Here is a 9,006-nt window from a genome sequence, read left to right on the forward strand (position 1 = left end):
ACTAAGTTCGCATCATAAAAATTCAAGACTCCTATTAGGGAAGAGAAGGGGCTGCTGCCTTAGCAACACCGAGGAGTACCCCCAGGGAGCCGGAGGCTGAGGTCCCCAGGGGGTGATGCCAGAGAAATTTCATCAGGAAAGCTAAAGCCCAGAATGATGGGGAACTGCCAAAATAAATAAGGGCAGTAAAGCTGGCTTTTTAAAGAAAGAGATAAAACTTGTCTTCACAGGTATTTTTCTGGGGATTGCACCATACTTGCTCAGAAGAAATTCCTTAATAAACCACTTGGGATAGAAGCTGTGGGCTGTAGCACATTTGCCGAAAGCCAATTCAGAGGAAGTTAATTCTCCAAAACACATGTGGCTGAATGTTTAATTCACTGAATGACCGATTTGACAAACACTGTCAGACAAAGACTGTAAAACGGGTCCTTACCAGGTTGCCACACCGCTTCACCACATGTCCTGCCGAAGGTAAGTGTGTTGTGGCTTTTTCCACGGTTTGGCTTCACCTTTCAGGATGAGACTAATTTGCGTGCTCTGATTTCAGGGGTTGTGCAATGCCTCCTGGGTCTGTGGGACAAGATTTCTGTCTTCTAGTATATTTTCACTCACTCCACTGCCTTCCCTGTATCACATAAACCAGAGAGTAGCTACATCAAATGAATATTTTAAGTACGGTTCATAGGCATGCAGAACTGTTTATCACTCCAGACGTGAAAGGATGGCTTTGCTCTTTTACCATTTTATGCCAGTTCAGGGTGTCTCTGTTTTATGGACTGTGTTTTCAGCCTGCCACACAGAAGTGGGTGTGCTCTGTAAGCGTAGACACAGAGTCTGTGTAGGCTGATTCAGGCATACAAACGCAAAAATGGAGAGGACGGTGCCCTGTCCCCAAGGGTCAGCCACTCCATTCGAATCCTACCTATTGGCTACTGGACTCGAGATCAGCTGTGGTATCACTTATATGTGGAATCTAAAATATGACACAAATGCACTTCTCTACGAAACAGAAAAAGAATCACAGACATAGAGAACAGACTGCGGTTTCCAAGGGGGAGGGCGTGTGGGGGAGGGATGGATTGGGAGTTTGGGATTAGCAGATGCAAACTATTGCATATAGAATAGATAAACAGCAAGGTCCTACTGTAGAGCACAGGGAACTATATTCAATATCCTGTGATAAACCATAACAGAAAAGAATATAAAAAGGAATATATATGTAAAACTGAATAACTTTGCTGTACGGCAGAAATTAACACAACATTGTAAATCAACTATACTTCAATAAAATTATTTTGTAAAAAGGATCAGCTCTGGGGCATGAAACATACAACACTGACACCCATCTACCTGCACCAATACCACACAAAACCCCCACATGCCCCTTTATAATTCTGAACTTGGATTATCCAGGAATTGATTTTTGGTAAATTAGCACATATCCAAAAAGGGACCTCCCAGGTTGGCCAAAACTGTCTTGCATATGACCAGTAGGGAGGTCTCTTTGTTGTAAAGGAGCAGTGGAGGGGAGCCAAGAAAAGAGGAGAAAAGGAGGCAGGTGGAGCAGGTGAGGTCGGGGGGAGGCCCCAGCAGTGCTTTCCCCCCCACAAACTGTAGGTAAAAGTCTGCAAAAAGTCATGCAGGGTTTGATGTGAGCAGCCGGCAGCCCAGAGATAGAGACTAACAGTGGAGAATCCACCCACATAAGGGAGCTCAGGGAATGCATCGCATATGCAGCCATTCTTGTCTCTTCTGGATGTTTACCTTGCTAGTTCTACAATATTCTTAGTCATTATCTCTAATATCTCTATGAGGAATGATACATTCTGCAGAGAAAACTAAAGAAAATATAAAGAAACAGAGTTCTACATCCAGGGAGTTGGGGGCCCGGTAGAGGGGTGTCCTGCCAATGACAGACAGGAGTCATGGGACCCTGCCGAGACCCCGGAGAGAGCTCTCAATCATCAGAGGTCAAAGAAGGGGGATTCAATCAGGTTCAACCACATCTCTAAGAGGCAGGGGCTCAGGTGACAATTAGGCTTGATGACCCAAGAGAAGACAAGGCTGTCCCACTTGCCTATGTTTAGAGCAAAAAGACGGACAGTGAAAGGGGAGTCCCAGTGCTTAGGGATGCCGTAAGATTTATAAGGTGAAAGGAAGCAGAACTATATACACTCAGCCTTGCCTTCCTTTTCCCTCCCTGGGAAAATTGTCATCAACCGTGAAACTTGATCATGCTGAAAATCAAGGGCAAGGGGGGGGGAGACAAGCAGTGTAACCACCCCCCACCAAAGATGTCCACACCCTAATCTCCAGCATCCATGAATGTTACCTTTCATCAAAAGGGACTTTGCAGATATACCTAAGGGTACAACCTTGAGATGGGGAGATTATCCTGGATTACCTGGTGGGCGCAACATAATCACATTTGTCCTTAAAAATGGAGACCCTTTCCCAGCTGTGGTCAGAGACATGAGAGGAAGAAGAAGAGATTCAAAGTGTGAAAAGGACTCCACTCGCCATTGCTAGATTTGAAGACGGAGGAAGAAGACACTGAGCCCAGGACTGTAGGGGCCTGGGAATCTGGGAACAGCCCTAAGCTGTCAGCCAGCAAAGAAACACAGACCTCAGTCCTACAACCACGGGGAACTAAATTCTGCCAACAACACAAAAGAGCAAGGAGAAGGGTCCTCCCCTGGAGCCTCCAGAAAGGAAGGTAGCCCTGCAGACACTTGATTTTAGACCTACGCCAGACTTCTGACTTACAGACCCGGAGATAACACATCTGCATTGAGTCACACCGCTACATTTGTGGTGGTTTGCCACAGCAGCCATAGAAAGCTAACACAATGAATCAGCAAATAAAAAGAAAGAAAGCAACACCCTTAAATGAGTGCAGATCCCTGGGCCTGGATTAATTATGTCCTAGAGAGAAAAGGGAAAAATTCAGCATGGCAAAGTTAAGAAGCTCTGCATGTTCTATCCCCTTCTTAGAACCTTGCAAGACTCAGTAGCACATTAAAGCCTCTGAAAAGTCCTACCAAAAAAAAAAAAAAAAAAAAAACTGTTTCACCTTCTTTAGTCTACCTTTCCCAAAATTGTATAACCTTGAAAGCCCGTTTTACATAATACCTGCAGACCCCCTGGAACTGCAGTTTCTGTGGGTTGCTCCTGATGGATAAACATTCAACCATATCACTCCACTCTTAGAGACCCTTCAGGGACCCCCAGGCCCTTCAGGATGAGCTGCTTGCCCCTTAGCATGGCACTCAGAGCTCTCCAAACTCACCCCTGCCGAGCTCTCCAGCCTCATTTATCAGCAAACTCCCCAGTCTCTGATAATTATGAGTTAAATCTTTTTGTAACCATTGTGCTTTCTAATCAGTTAAGAGCAAAATCCTGCCCCTTCAGCTTCCCCCTTTCCTTTAATTCCAGCCACATTGGAGAATTTCTCAAGGGCTTCGTTTTCTCTCATTTCCATATCTTCCCACGTTTTATTTCCTTGGCCTGAAACACAAATTCTCGACTATCTCCACCTTGAAATGTCTTCCGTCCCTCAAAACTCTGCTCCTACATCTGTGTCTCTGTTACCACTTTGCAAATAAGATCATCTATACCATATAAAATAGATAACTAATGAGAACCTACTGTAGAGCACAGGGAACTCTGCTCAATGCTCTGCGGGGACCTAAATGGGAAAGAAATACAGAAAAGAGGAGATATATGTATACGTGTGGCTGATGCACTTTGCTGTACAGCAGAAACTAACACAACATTGTAAACAACTATACGCCAATAAAATTTTTTTTAAAAAAAGAAACATAGCTTAGTCACATGCCTTAAAAAAAAAAAAAAAAACTCTGCTCATATGCCACTTCCTCCAGGCAGTTCTCCTGACTCTCCCCTACACGATTCAGGTTAAGGGCCCCTCCAGTCTGCTCCCCCAGCACCCCAGGCTTAGATCTGTCATCATAATTGGCCCTCTAAGTGGTCATTTTCTGTTTACTTCTCTCCCCTCCCCACTAGACTATGAGCTCCCAGCGAGCGGAAGTCTACACTCCCTCCCGGGCCGTGACCCGGCTGAGAGGGAGAGTGGACGGGACAGCACCGGGAGCAGAAGGGAACCGCAGGCAATTTCATAAGCAACATAGGCCCAGACACGGTAGGAATGGACGGGCAGTGGCAGAGCCAGACTCAAACGAACGGAGGCAAGCTGGAGCCGGCTGCCAAGCACAGGAAGAGAAGCAGTGGTCACACAAGGCATCCCAGGTGCACAAAAGGGAACCTTTACAGGGCGCCCCGGGCCTCGCTGGAGGCCGAGGAGGGAAGTGCTCCAAGCCCAAATCAGTCCAGCCTGGGACACAGAACACATTCGTTCAGTAGGTACCCATTGAGCTTCAAGTACAAGCCAGGCACTGTTCTAGAAGCCGGGTGAATGTGGGGAGCAAACCAGTCACAACTCCCGCTCTCAGGGAGTTTAGATTCTAGAAGGATGGGACTAACAACCAAGAGATGAATCAAGAAAATCTCAGATAGTGATCATTATAAGTGCTGGAAAGAAGATGAAAAGATTGACATGACAGAGGCTGGGGATGGGGGTGGGGATGTGTTGCTTACATCAGTGGCCAAGACCAGGGGCCTCAATTATCCAAAAGACAAAAGTAAACGTTGGTGGAGATGTGGAGAGAAGGGAGCCCATATGCACGCTTGGTGGGAATGTAAATTGGTGCAGCCGCTATGGGGAACAGTATGGAGGGTCCTCAAAAAATTAAAAGTAGAACCACCATATGCTCCAGTAATCCCACTTCTGGGTGTATATCTAAAGGAAATGAAACCAGGACCTCGAAGAGATATCTGCACACTCATGTTATTGTAGCATTCACACAGTCGCCAAGGCATGGAAGCAACCTAAATGTCCACCGGTGGATGCATAAAGATGTGGTACATATATACAATGGAATATTACTCAGCCATAAAAAAGAAGGAAATCATGCTATTTGCAGCAACATGGATGGACCAGGAGAACTTTGAGCTAAGTGAAATAATCCAGGCACAGAAAGACAAATACTGCATGACCTCACTTATACATGGAATTGAAAATAGTCACACTGAAAGAAGCAGAGAATTGAATGGCAATTGCCAAGGGCTGGAGGGTTGGGGGGGGAGGGCATGGGGAGATATTGGTCAAAGGGTAGAAAATTTCAGTTATGTGAGATGAATCGGTTCTGGAGACCTAATTTTCAGCAATGTGACTGTCGTTAATAACCTATAAGGAAAAAGAATTTGAAAAGGAACATAGATGATGATAGATAGATAGATGATATATAGATAGATATGTATGTATAACTGAATCACTTTGCTGTACACCTGAAACTAACATAATATTGTAAATCAACTGTACTTCAATTTTTTAAAAATTTGACTAGGAAAAAAACACAATACTATATACTTGAAATTTGCTAAGAGAGTAGATCTTAAGTGTTCTCCTCACCAAAAAAAGAAGAAAAAAGAAAATGATAACTATGTGAAGTGATGGCTATGTGAATTACTTTCATTGTGGTGATTATTTCACAGCATAGACAGATACCAAAACAATGAGTTGTACACCTTAAATATATACAATTTTTGTTCATTGGTTATACCTCAGTAAAGCTGAAGGAAAAAAAAGAAAAAGACCAGGAGGCGTCTCTGTGAAGGTGACTTGAGTTGCATCCAGAATGACAAGGAGCCAGAATGTGATGACCTGGGGACAGAGGTTTTCAGGCAGAGGAAACAGCAGAGGCAAAGGCCCTGGGGCTGGAACCGGCTCGGTGGGTCGATGCAGAAAGAAAGCCAATGCAGCAGAGCTCAGCAAGGTGGGGAGGTGGGGCAGAGACCAAGGCAGAAAGAAAAGGGACCAGGAGCCGCAAGTTAACAGTGTTAACCCGGAAGGAAAAAGAAAAAAATGGCCGACAGGGAGGAAATAGGACCCCCTTCCGTCCTTCAAGGGCCCCATGCTGATGCCACCCCTGCACTGCTGGTGTTTAGCTGTCATCAGCCAGGTTGCTCTGTTCTGATCCAGGGCCCACGTCCACCTCGGATTTTCACTCCAGAGTCAGCTGGCCTCTGCTGTAAATTATCAGAGCCGAAGGAGATTAATTGCTGAGCGGAAAAAGCAGAATCTGTGCTTCCACAGGTGTGCTGGGTCTTCCCTCATCCTGCAGAGGTCCTTCCTCTGCAGGGAGCCTTGCTCATCGGCCCAATCCAGTGAGAAGATTCTGGGGAGCTGTGATAAATGAGGCCATTCTCTGGGGAGACGTTGTGTTTCCTAACCGGTTAAGAGCAAAATTTCAAGATGTTATTGGTGTAGCTACTGGCCAGTTCTGCCCCATTTAACCACATTGTCTTGATGGCAGAGAGGTCAAGAGAGTTGGGGGTTTTTTGTTTGGTTGTTTTTGTTTTTGTTTTTCAATTGGAACTCATACAGACAAAGGGGAATGGAATGGAATTAACCACCCGTCTATGGCCGGGAAGGAAATGGCAGGCTGACCCCCGAGCTTCCCCTCCCCTCTGCTCTGGGGTGATGGAGCTTTCTGTCAAGTTCCTGCAGAAAAAGCCCAAGGCCAGCCTCAGACCCAGCCGTCCAACGGAGGCCCACAGAGCAATGCAGATGTCCCAGTTTTCCCCACGGAAATTGGATAATGGGAAATGCATTGATTAGGAAGCACAGTTTGTGTTCTGAAGACTATCGCTATCATTCATGGTAGGGGCCAACAACAGGACAAAAGGGAAAATCAATCATGGGGGCAGTTTAGGAGCTGGTGGACTGTTTACTGAGCAGCCATCTACCCATCTGACAGTAAGGATTTTTGTTACTGTTAGAGGTTGTGAACTACGCTGCAATTCGATGTTCTAGAAACCCTTTCATTTAGGTTTGGTGTTAATGTGCCACTCAGGATTGCCCTGGTGATACTTCTTTCAACTCATAGCTTTTGTACTTACCGTGATTAAAACTCGCCTTCATTAAATCAGAAAAACACAAACACCATATGATATCGCTTATATGTGGAATCCAAAATATGACACAAATGAACAGAACTACGAAACGGAAACAGACTCACAGACATAGAGAACAGACTTGTGGTTGCCAAGGGGGAGGGGGGTGGGGGAGGGATGGATTGGGAGTTTGGGATAAGCAGATGCAAGGTATTATATACCGAATGGATGAGCAACAAGGTCCTACTGCATAGCACAGGGAACTACATTCAATATCTTGTGATAAACCATAATGGAAAAGAACATGAAAAAGAATATATATATATATATATATATATATATATATATATATATACACATATATATAAATAACTGAGTCACTTTGCTGTATAGCAGAAACTAATACATCATAAATCAACTATACTTCAATGAAATAAATTTTTTTAAAAACTCACCTTCGTTATAAAAGAAACATTTAAAAATAACTTTGTGATTGCAAGTCTGAAGCTCCCTGATTTCTAATGCTTTTTCCCGTTGAAGCAATTAGGTTTATAGTGAAGTCAGTCCATAATCTACTTCCCAGGGCTGTTGTAAGGAAAAATGAAGAATATATGGAAAGTACATAATGGACACAATAAATGTGAAGTCTCTTCGTAGCCAACCTGTACGGAGAGTTTAAACTTTTCCTAAAGGCATAAAGCAGCAGCAGGACTTCGGGGAAGCTTCGAGGTTTGGCATGTAAAATTCAGACTTCAGAGCCAAAGAGACCTGGTGAAATCTTGGCTTCTGCTCTGATTAGCTGTATAACACATCTCTAAAACTCAGTTTTCTCATATCTAAAATGAAAGTATGAATAGTATGTATGAATATATATAAATAGTATATATGAATAGTATATGTCTTTCAGGAGTTTGGTCAAGAGGACGTAACATGTTTGTATGTCAGACCCAGCCTAGAGGAAACCATCTATAAAATGAAAGCCAGTGTTGTCTCTTCAGGCCTGAAAGGGACAGAGCAAACAGCCCTTTCAAACCCAGTGTCCTGCCCTCCTGAGATGGTTCTGGTGAGTTCTGAGTCATCCTTAGTCTCTTGCAGGGAATTCCCCAGTTTTGATCTTTGAGACCCCATCTTGAGTGAAAAGCAAGCTTTCTTTTCCGGAAGCAAATGCATGCACTAAGGGATTTATAATGGACATTTTGCTGCTGCCATTTATTCCTGGGGTCACTGGACATGAGGTCGTACGTTGATTTAGAGCCAAGGTCCAGCCAAGATGCTCACAGGTGATATATTTCATCATCATGGTCAGGTGAGGACGGCTGCTCCACAGAAGGGCTCCCTTTCCTCTCCGAACCCAAGACACGCAGTCATGTGTTCTCAGAACTTCCCTGCACTGTCTCCCCCTCCCTGCAGCTCCGCCCCGCCCCCCGGGGCGGTGGGCGCTGCTGCCCTCCTCTCCCTACTCTCGGCAGGACACGGAGGGGCTTCCTGAGTGGGCTTCCCATGAGTAGCACTCTCCCTGCAAGAAGAATTCAAAGATGAGCTTTTTAGGGATGAGGGCGATCCCTTAACTGTCACCCTTTCAGGCAGCCCCTCCTCGTGGCTGGGAAGATCGTCAGTTCTTCATTCATTCATTGGGTCACCCACTCACCAAACACATGCTGAGTGCCCACCGTGTGCCCCCGGCGACCCCCGCACAGTCCAGGAGGGCAGACGTGGGCAGGGACGTCTCCCTGGGGCTAAGCATGTGTCTCCAGGTCAGACAGGGCTGGATGCAGACCATGCCTCCGCCTGCTGGAACTCCGCAGTGTCTCTGAGCACGTTTTCTCATCTGCTCAGAGGGAAGATGGTAAGAGCCATCTCAGAGTTGCTGAGATTTCTCTACATCCTAGCTTCTCTGACAGCCCCCACCCACCCCCACCATCCACCCAGACGCACAATTCTAGAGCCCTCTGAGCCAGCCCACCCCAGCTGACGCACGTGGTCAGGCCTCCACAAGGACAGCGCTGCCCGAAGCCGCCGTCCCGGTCA

This window comes from Balaenoptera physalus (assembly GCF_965194825.1).
Source record: "Balaenoptera physalus genome assembly, chromosome: 6".
Taxonomy (NCBI): Eukaryota; Metazoa; Chordata; class Mammalia; order Artiodactyla; family Balaenopteridae; genus Balaenoptera; species Balaenoptera physalus.